Raw genomic sequence first — 10989 nt, forward strand, 5'->3', positions numbered from 1 at the left:
GTTACAGAGGGAAAAAGAAACCAGTTGTTTATAGTATGAAGCAGTTAAGCTTTCAGGATAGTTATGTTTTTTAGCAAGCAGCACCCTAATTCTGCAAGCATTTAAGGGCATCCTAGGACTCAACACATTAGGTGAGGGTACTCTTGGCCCAGGTTCAGGCATGTCATCAGGGTCATCTTTGAAAAGACACTTGTATTCTGAACAGATGTGAGAGCTACAAGCCTGGGCTTGGAAATTGCTGGATGTATCTCCAGATCATCTAAGAATCATCTGGGTGCATCAGCACAGCTGGCAACTTCATATGGTGCTGGGATGTTGAGCCCATAGGGAGGAGAGAGCATCTTCTTCACAATCTGGATAGGCAATACAGTCCACAGACTGCAGAAGGACTGTCCATGTTGTCTAAAAGTGTCTGTATGGACGTCTGCAGAATTGAGACTTAGCTGTGGGATACAGGTCTAAATCATTCAACCAGAAAGTAAAACATTAGAGATAACTTCTGAGCTTTGAAAAGAGGGTATTTGTCATAAGAAAAAGTCTACTGACTTTTCAGCATGTGTTCATTAATCATGTAAAGTTAGTTAGGTTCTATCTATCAGAGAATTTTTCCGTATGTTATTCCCCATTTCTGCACAAACTTGATTTTTTGTTTGTTTTTTTTTTTTTAGAAATGTTTTGCTAGGGTGGTTTTCAGTAGCTCTACACATGTGTACTGAAGTGTGTTGAACTTATCCTGTTAGCACTATGAAGAAATACTGATGCTGACAAACACTTCGATGTGCTAATCTAAATCCCAGCAGGCACAGGTATTAAGAAGAGCTCTGAAAAAACACAGTAGGCAAATAGTTATAACTGGCCAGAATTTGTATTGTAATAAATCAATATTTGATTAGCAATAAATATTTCCTCTGCTCTCTCTCTTGCTTCATAAGACTGAAAACAAAGGTATGATGGTATTTGTCAAAGTTTACTGCATTAGTTTCATTGATCTCTTTTTGGACAAAATGGTAAAGTTCTCTGTTAACACCAGTGGGAACAGAGTTATGCCAACAGTAAACACTCTTTACAGCCTATCGGTTATAGATACTTGGACAGTGTAGGACTTGGAGCTGGGATTTACCAGAGAGAATCAGTTATGGATTAATTTCACAACTGGGTTGGTAAAATATTTGAGAGAAATGTCAGATCAGTGATAGGAAGCACTTTTAATAGAATGGTAGAGTGAAAGTTGTTTTTTAATTATGCACTTGAGGCACATTTTCATTCATGCTAATACCTAAAGATGCTCATCATTATATCATGAGCTGTGCTCAGTCCCATGGCGGAATCATCTCTAAGATTTGATTTATTGCACTATGACTTTAAAGGCACAGATACCAGACACATCACAGGGTTTTTATTCTCAGCATTTAGGCTTTGTTAGACACGGAGCTGCAACTGTAACATTTTAAAATGCAATAAACAAGGTTTATCCAAATATTCCGGGCATATATAGGGTGTTGCAGAGGGTTTCCTTTCTGCCTAGCAACTTTTTGTTACTTTTTGGTCACAAAAAGAACCACAAAGTCCCTTTCTGCCTCCTGGACTTTCCCTGCCATGCAGGATTCAGCCTACTAATACATCTTTGCTCTAAGTAACAGTAACTGCCCCAAGTTGGCAGCTCTGCGCAGCCCTTTTCAGGCAGGGAGCAAAGGGTCCGAGAACAGAATCGCATCTGAGCAAAAGTGAATGTCCCTCTCCTCTTCCCCAAAAAGCTGATGACTTTTTGAAGATTCAGTGTAATGAAAATGATCCTAAGCAATGTAATCCATCACAGCCTCTACTCATTGTGAGAAACAGGTTTTAACTCTCTCAGCAGCTCTTTCTTTGTTCATCAGTTATCTAGGAGAGATTATGACTGCTCAAGAACTAATGGTTGTCATATATATGTGAAGGTATTCCAGTTCAACTTCTGCCTTATAACTAATGGTTCAAATATCCAGTATACAGCTAGCTGTTTCATGGTCTGCAATAAGTTGTATGGTGCCTTTTTTCTTCCCTCTCTAGACAGATGTAATTTTTTGAGCTAAGAAAAGGATGTAAATAAATCCCATGTAATCCATAATGCTTCTGCCACAAAACCCCATGGTTACAAAAATGTTTACAGCATTTTTATTTCTTATGTGCTGCTGCACAGCTAACCTTTTGCATTAATAAACACTGTACACAAATGTTTTAGAAGCAAATTCAGAGATTTATTCCAGCAAATATTAGCCCATTCTCTTTTTCTTTTTTTTTTTAAATCTCTCTCCCTGACAAATCCTAACCACAGCTCTTCAAGATGAAGCAAGCTGTTTTAAAACAATTAAAAGTTTCTGCCTTTGCATGACTTCTATTGATACCACATCTGCTTGAGCGTGGTAGAAACCAGCTCCAAGCCAATTAAAAGGAGATGGGTGCATCATACAGCTCCATCCTCTCCTAGTGAACTTTTGACCATGAAGGCACCGTATTGATTAATTTAATTTCTTCCTAATCTGCTTGTACTCTGCTTGATAGCTTGGAGCTTTGCTCTCTTCTGTTTCAGTACAATGACCCTGCTCTTGAGAAAGCTGCAAGTTTGAAGCAAAGATTTCAAGTTATTACAAGATGTTGAACGCACAGATCTCTTCTTGGCTCTCTGCAAGATGTCATTTGCAAGATGAGGAGGGCTCTCACCCCCTAGAAGAAGCAGTTGTAAGGCATTATTTCACAGCTTTTAACATACCAAAAAACAATTTCACTCCGCACAATATAGCTAAATATACTCAGCCCTTCAGGGTGAATATATGGACAGGAAGAAACTATCTACACCCAGGTGTTCTGTTAGGGAAATGTGCATGTGCTATGCGGCTTTTAAGAGCTGGCCTGCAGGCAGGTGCTCATGCACTAGTCAGTGAAGTCAGAGGTCCCTTAATGAGTAATTATGCAGGCTGAAAGTACATTTTTACAGGACTGTTCCTTTTTCTGGTTTTGGGGTGGTGCTGTAGGTTTTTTTGTAAAGCTCACAAACTGCCAATATGTCAATCTTTATGTCTGTCGTGCAATGGCTTGTCTTAAGCAAAGTCTAATGAGCAGGGCCAAGGGTGCACTCTTGCAGGATGCACACCCTAGCCTTCTTACTCTTATGCTAGCCAGACGTAATGGATTTTCTTTTTGGCCTTGTGAGATAATGAGCCTTGGCCAACAGAGAGTGTTGGCTTCAAATGGGAGCTTCTTGGACAATAAGGAAATATTTCTTGCTTATTTTTGATAGCACTTGCATGCTAGATGTAAATTATGATGTGCAACAACAGAACAGGTCTGCAGATCTCTTCCTGTGAGCAGAAGATGTTTCTCAGAGGAAAGCATTTTACATATCTTCCAGAAAAAAAAAAAAACAGAGCAACAAAAATTGTTCTTATACAGAAATACAAAAAAAAAAAAAAAAAAAAAATACTGACACTTGCATCTTCATATTGGAAAAGACCTTTGCCATTCAGACTGTGCATTCGGGATCAAAGTGACAGGTAAAAGTAATGTTTCAAAACTAGTATACTGTGAATTTCCATTTGCTTAAGGATTTAATATTTATAAAGTGGCTTAGCTTTGAATTGCTATGACAGTATCACTGCATTAGAAACCTGACTGTCCTGATAATATAACTGTAACTAATTCCCCAAGAGGATCTTCGGCTAGTACCTGTTCCACACTATTTTATTTTTTGTTGAATCATGACATTCTCTGCGTATACAGATTGTGTCTTTGTGGCATGTAAAGGAAGTAAGAATGGCCTTTACCAAATTAAAGAAAAATGTGCATTGCTACTGAAGGAAAAAAAAAATAGTATAGATGAAATACAGATACTTGCATTTACACAACGTCTGGGAGACAAATACTGACCAGGTTTTTTTATCACCACTATAGCACTCCAACTTAATGGAAAAGACAGAAGGACATCACAGAATCTCATCAAAGGGATTTAAAGATGTCAGTCAGAGTTTCTACACTTACAGTGAATTTGGCACCTAATGTTTTTAGTTAGTCTTTTGGAGTTTAAAGATAATAGAAAATAAATAATGGAATGGATAGGATAATTTAGGAAAAAATTGTGTTTGAAATCATATTATCAAATAAATCACCCTCTGTGGGAGAAAACAATAGAGTGGGACCTTGACTTTACCAGTTGGATGAAGATAAGTATTCAGACTGAGACAACTAAAGCTTAAGAAGATAATAACTTGTCCATCAGGGGCAATGTTGCCAATTAATCTTAATAGCAACATATAGATCTCCTTAGTATTTCCATTGGACATGCTGGGAATATTGCTAACACCAGCATGGCCATGTTATTAAGGAATCGGAGGGACAAAAGGAAATAAGAAAAACCACAAGAGAGGGAAGGGCAGCTACTCACTAGAGATGAAATGGTTTCCTCTTATTTTTTTAAGCAGCATTTTTTCAGGTCCAAACTAGAACAAGTGTGTTCACGTTTACTTACTATGTGCCTCCTCCACTAGCATGCCACATTCTGAAAATCAAGATCAGAAACATTATTTTCCCAACAGGAAAGCATCATATATGCTGCTTATTATTCATGGCTTGAATAGTTTTTCAATATTACTACTTCTTCCATTTGTACTTCAGATAAAGACAACTATTTTCTCCTCATCTGGATATCTGCATAGAAGTGGAAAAATGGATAATAACATGGAGGTTGCGATTTGAAGAAAGCTTACCACTGATTTAGCTCAGCTCAGCTTATCTGTTTAAAAGTAAAGGAAAAAGATCTTCCATAATATTGTAAATTCTAGGTAAGGAAAGATTGTGCCCCGATTTAGTTGCTGGGACTGAGTGAAAAAGTGTATGTTTTGGAGTGTGAGTTTTTTTTCAGCAGAACTGTTCTGAATTTAATTTTTCAGCTCCAGTTTGTGAACAAAAATTGCATCATTCCATCATAAGAACAGTTAATTAGGAATGAAAACCCACTGAAGTCAATACAACAAATCAAATTACTTTTAGGACAAAAACACCGCAGTGGCTATTGCAGTAAAATATAAGGAACACCTCATGTCAGTTCAGTATTTATAGTGGCCAGCAGCCACTGTAAATTCCCGAGTATAACAGGAAGCAAACACCATGTGTGAAATGATCTCACCTCTTCAGGGTGCTGATTGCATGAGCAGCTCTGTTGGTGCTTATCTTTACACATATAGATAGATCTACCGAACATAACGAGCTTTAGTTTCTGCAACAGCAGGAAAAGCCCTGAATAAATGAGGGAGGTAGGAGCAGGGAATTGATATTAACAAAACGGGGGGGAAAAGGCCCTTCTTTTTTTTTTTTTTTTTTTTTTTTTTTTTTTTGGCGGGGGGCATTGTGGTTTGGTTGGTTTTTTTGGTTTTCTTCCCCCTTGTGAATGAAATGTACTGGCCTGTACTAGCACCAGTTTTGCAAGCAAACTGTGTCATTTGTGTTCTCTCACTTGCTCAGGAATCATCCAGAAGCCCAAAGCAGTTCATCAGCATGGAACTATGAAGCATGGAGCCTGCACATACCTGTACACTGCCATCAGACTAAATGTGTGACTGAAAGGTCCTGGCAAGGCTTGTGAAGTGAGGAGAAGGGGCAGGTGCTTGAGACAGGAGTGAATGTTTTGGAGAGCCATAGTCTATGATGGAGGAACCACAGCTAAGAGGTGATAGAAAAGATGGGAATGCACTAGTGTTTTGAGCTATAGGGATTGATGGGCATGGTTAATAGGACACAGGATGGAATGTAAGGCTTTAGAATTAGGTCTATGCTCAAAGCAATACATGGTATGAGGTATGGAAGGTACAGATGCCCACTGGTCCCCTGTATGCTTTCAACTACGCATAAGTAGGCTTAACCTACTTTACACATCTTTGAGGATGAAAAATTCCAAGAATGACCTATTTTCAAGTCCATCTGATTGCTGCCTTCGCAACTGCCCCTCTTTCCTGAAGGAGGAAAAGCCAAAGAAAAACTCAGAATTGATGAGCAGGGATCCCTGCACCAGCCAGGTGAGTCTGGGCAAAGGTAGAGGTATAGGCAGAAGGGAACGGAAGAAAGTGAGCAGCCTCCTGAAAAGGTATTGAGGTGGCACTGGGATACCAGGGATGGCTGTGAAGTGCTCATGAGTGCTGGTGCAGAAACTTTGGGATTTATACCTGCAGATATAATAGCTGAATGGAAAAGTGCTGTGTTACCACAGGGAATTTCCAAAGCTTTTTACCAGACTGTGTTCTTAGCAGTTCTGAAAATAAGACTAGACTGAAGCAGATGACAGCAAATTAAAATCGACAGAGGGCAGCTATTTAGCAATAGTAAGGGACACAGTCCAGCATTTCAGCTGTTGCAAGGTGCTGTGGTTGTTCAAGTGTTTTGTGTAGGGGAAAAGACTTGGTGATGAAATGACACTATTTTAAAGGTTTCTTTGCTTTTCTTGGGACATCTGTTGGGATGGCTGGTCTGGTCTCTCTGACAGGCTCTCTGAAGAGTAAATGGCTGCATGAGGATATTAAGGCTGGTATGAAATTGCTTTCTATGCCTGAATCTTCCCTGCATTTCCCCAGGAACATCTGTCTTAACTGGCCAGTTTCAGACACATTTGAAGGAGGTGGTAGATGCCTTTAGGATACTGGTTTCAAGAAACCCTGGGCCACAAAAAGAAGAAGACTAGTGTTAAGCTTTCTTTGGAGCATGCTCCTTGTCGGATACCAAAGAATGAAACCATGAGGTAAAGTCTGCTGTCTCTCCTTATCATACACAAGTGGAGGAAGATCCTTTTTCTTAGGGAAAAGATCAGGATTAAAATGAGAATGCTGGAAAACATGTGAGTCATCTTCCCTAGAGTTTCTGCTCATGGCTAAGGGAGGGTGGGAAAAGACGTATGACTTGCCTTGAACGGTAATGCCCAGGAGCCTCAGACAAAGCTCACATTTATTTTTTAAATCTTAATTATTATTTAAACTTTGGATGACTGCATATTTCAGAATACTCTGAGCATCCTATTAGGAAATGTGTTTATGGAAGGCAGGTTGTTTCACAGGGGCTTTTTAGTGAGATACAGAGGAGCAGTGTCCAGAGGATGAAATATGTTGGGGACTTTAAAGTGCAATAGAACCAAATGCCATCAATGCTCACAAGTGCACATAAATGATTATGAAAGAACTTCAGACTAATTAACAGAAAGTGCTTGTTTGTTTGGTTTTTTTATAAACAAAGAATGCTGAAGGAAAATTAACATGATTGGGGAAAATAAGGAGATGAACTTAAATATCTTGCTGAGGTAAATTGATTTTGTCAGCCTTAATATATGTGCCAGTGACATTTTAAGTATAAATGAGGACCTGAGAAGCTCTTAAATTTGAAGATGTAAGCTGATGAAATGCGTATATTCTTCCTGTATTTAAATTAGGCTTAACAACTACTTAAATCCTAGCTGATCAATCATTTCTGTAGTTTAACAGTCCTGAATTTCTCCAGCAGTTTTGATGGTTTATTGTCCTGTAACCAGCTTCACTGAATTGTTTTTGGTCAGCATCATTAGCTTTGGATGCAGGTACAAATCAGGTTCTCTACATTAAGAGAAAAGATGACCACATTTTGCAAACAGCAAATAAACACAGAGAAAATTCATCTTCAGTGTAAACATTTCCAAGTAATTTGATAACTTTTTTTGCTAAAACAAACAAGCCAACTCAAAATATTGTATTACATGTATGTTGCCTCTGTACGATACCTATATGGAGTACTGGTTACTGAAGATTTTCCAGGCCTGCTCTATTAAGTTCAGTTTGGGTTTCACTGATTGTGAGACACCATGTTTTCAAAGATATTTTCTTTGCATTTATAACACAATTCATGTCTCTGAAGAGAGACAGGGAGGGGGTAAATATCTGGTACAACTTAAATGATTGCACTGCTTTGTGCTACAGAATAAAAGCCTGAAGGTTTTCAGCATGCAGTGAGTAGATCAATGTGTATTAGGAGCAGACAGAGCCTCCCTGTTTATCCATGCTCATCCCTGCAGGCTGTAAGCTGTGAGTGATTCAGCTACCTGTCCTGGTAGTTAGACTTTTTTTCCCCCTCTTGCAATTAAGTCAGTGTATGGGACTATTTTGGAATCACAGTGATTTTTCACTGCTTTGCAGAGAGAAATGCATGTAAGTTGAAGGAGTGTGTGTTCGGGAAGCCTCACTGGGCTGCAAATACTGTACACAGAGATCACAGTCCTACCTTGTTCAATGCCATCTCCCTCCTGGACATCACTGTATCCTCTGCCCTGCTTTAGCCAAGAGAAATATGATTAGCAAATCATGGTTTTTCAAGCTGTGCTTAACTACAGTATTAACTTTGTCTGAGACAGGCCAGGGAGTGAGTGGTTCAGCTGACAGATCTGGAGGTGGGTGATTCACAACAGGGAGCAGAAGTGGCTGCCCTGACAGGGATCAAGAGGGTAGGTGACGACTGTAACCTTTCCAGACAACAAAGCTGCCACTGAGAACAGATGTGCAAATAAGTCCCACGAGTGCCATAAGCCACGTTCACCTTTCTTTTGAGGCAAAAAGCAGTGCATGTCCAGTGCAAAGAAGTTTTTCATTTCAGCATATACAAATCTGCCAGCCAAATGGACAAAAGGAAACTTTCCCTAACAAATCTTTACCTAGGAGCAGGATCTGTCTAAGGCACTGACCTACTGCCTCCAGAAAACCGTGCCTCCTGCCAGGCAAACGAAATTAAGAATTACTTCCCAGTGCAGCACTTAGGACACTGTTTAAATCTGAAGCACTTATTATTAGGCCCTTTAATTTGGATATGAAAATGGGACTGCCCATTTAGAAGCTACAAACTTCATGGTTTTGGATGTTCATCTCTCAGGGGAGAGAATTGTTTACCCCACCCACTAGCTTTCTGATCCCTAGATATTGCTGCCTTCCAGAACAACGGTTTTGACATGTTAATTTGCTGAAAATAAAGAGGATAGTTCAGCTGCTTGGCACAGGCTGTGGGTTTCTGCCCAAACTATTCTTCATGCTCTCAAGGGAAATTGCAGCAGGTATCCTTTGACAGAATGGGAGAGTTGGGATGCTCCTGGGACCAGATGCATCCAACTAGGAGAAGCTCTTAAATCTGAACCTCATTTACCCAAAGTCAAATGAGGATTTTCATCTTGCATTCTCTGTACACAGCTCTCCCTATGCTGTAGAGAAAGCTTAAAGCTAGATTAGATGAACTGGGCTTGTTGAGAGTCAAGATAACACGCTGAGCCCAGGACAGGGCACACAGGCAGCGTGTTCTTTGCTCTGCAGACCATTTCTAATTACTAGAGCTATTCACTCCTCTTAAGCTACTTATTAAAATGATTAGCTTAGAGCTCCTCCGCTACAGAGGAGTCCTAGAAGAAGTCTTTTATTTGCAGTGGCTTAACATTAACAAACAAATTGCCTGCCCCTGCTCTTTACAATGATAATCTAATGACAAGGACAGCATCTGCCATAAACAAGTTCTGTGCTGGCTGCTTTCAGTAAGACTTCTATCAGATGAAAAGATGAAATGAGGTTTTGCTCGGTTAGTTGGAGGAGGTAACAGAAACTGGCTTGTAAACAGTGGACAATTATCCTGGGAATTAACTTCCAAGGAGAGGACAGACTCTTTCGGAATATAACCATATGGAAAGTAATGCCAGGCAATTGCATAAGGTTTCTCACAATCACACTGAAGTCAACTCTGGAATGCTTGCTTTCCCTTTCCAGTTGAGCTAGAAGTTTATACTTTAGTTTGTACTAGTAAAATTTTAACGTCAGGTCTCTGCTCAGTATAAGCACATGGACACATGGATTTTATGGCCTTCACAGTATTGCTGCTGTGTTGTGGGTTTTTTTTTTTTTTTTTGGGGGGGGGGTTTCTTTTTTGTTTGGTTTTTTTTTTTTTTTTTTTTACTTTTTTAAGAATGGAGGAAAAATTGGGAAAAAACAGGCTAATTAGAGAAAACGGTCTTAATTTGGAAGCCACAGGTACCACTTTTATAAGCTTTTATTGAGCTTTTGCCCACAGTAAATTTATACAAGCTTTGGCTAGACGGTAAATTTCTGTTTGCTATGACCTGCTTTAAATAGGGAGCTTTCAGCACTACTTTGCTGACAGCTAAAGGTACAGATGAGGTAATAAAACCAACAAGTCCTGGGAAATGCCCGCTCAGTCGGGAAAAACATTTCCTTGGATCCTTTGTATTTTTGGATCTGTGTAAAATAACATTTATTGTTTTACTAAGATGCTTGGTAGCTACATCACTGTGGATTTTAGAAAAGCTGTTACAGGTTTTGATTCTTCAGCTCTCTGCTGCCTTCTGTCTTGCTAGTCAGGTGTTTCAGACCTCTTTCAAGAAGACTGGCAGTTAATATCACAATTTCATCCCACAGCTCCTGGCCAGCCTACTGGAAGGTTTCACTGAAGAGAATTGAATGCTGATTGAACTGAACAGCCTGAATTGAATAAAGCTTGACCTCTATACACCTGTCAATTGGATAGGAGTTACTTATGTGAATTACTATTAAAACAGTAAAAATCAAAGCAGTGCAATTGCATTTACAAATTGTGGTTGTATTTGATAAAGCTATCTAATTAGATGACTAGAATGTAGTGTTGTGGCTTTCACAGTGCTGAGACTGACCCTGAGTAAACCTGACAGCCTCACTTTTCAACAGGGTCAGTTCACACTGAATATGATGCATGTATGGGCTCCTCTCGGCGCAAGCTTCCCAAAGAGGGCTTCTAGTAGCAGGGCAAATTGTAATGTCCCAGGACTGCATGCTAGCAGCAACACGTGTTTCTACCCCATTGGGAACATGAATCATTTGCCATGATCTCCAGACTTAGACTAAGACATCTTCACCCACCCTGTCCAAACTACACAGCAAGTGCTTGATCTGGAGAGATAAGAAATACCTCTTATTTCCAGGAGCTTCA

The sequence above is a fragment of the Lathamus discolor genome, chromosome 1 (assembly GCF_037157495.1).
Source record: "Lathamus discolor isolate bLatDis1 chromosome 1, bLatDis1.hap1, whole genome shotgun sequence".
NCBI lineage: Eukaryota > Metazoa > Chordata > Aves > Psittaciformes > Psittacidae > Lathamus > Lathamus discolor.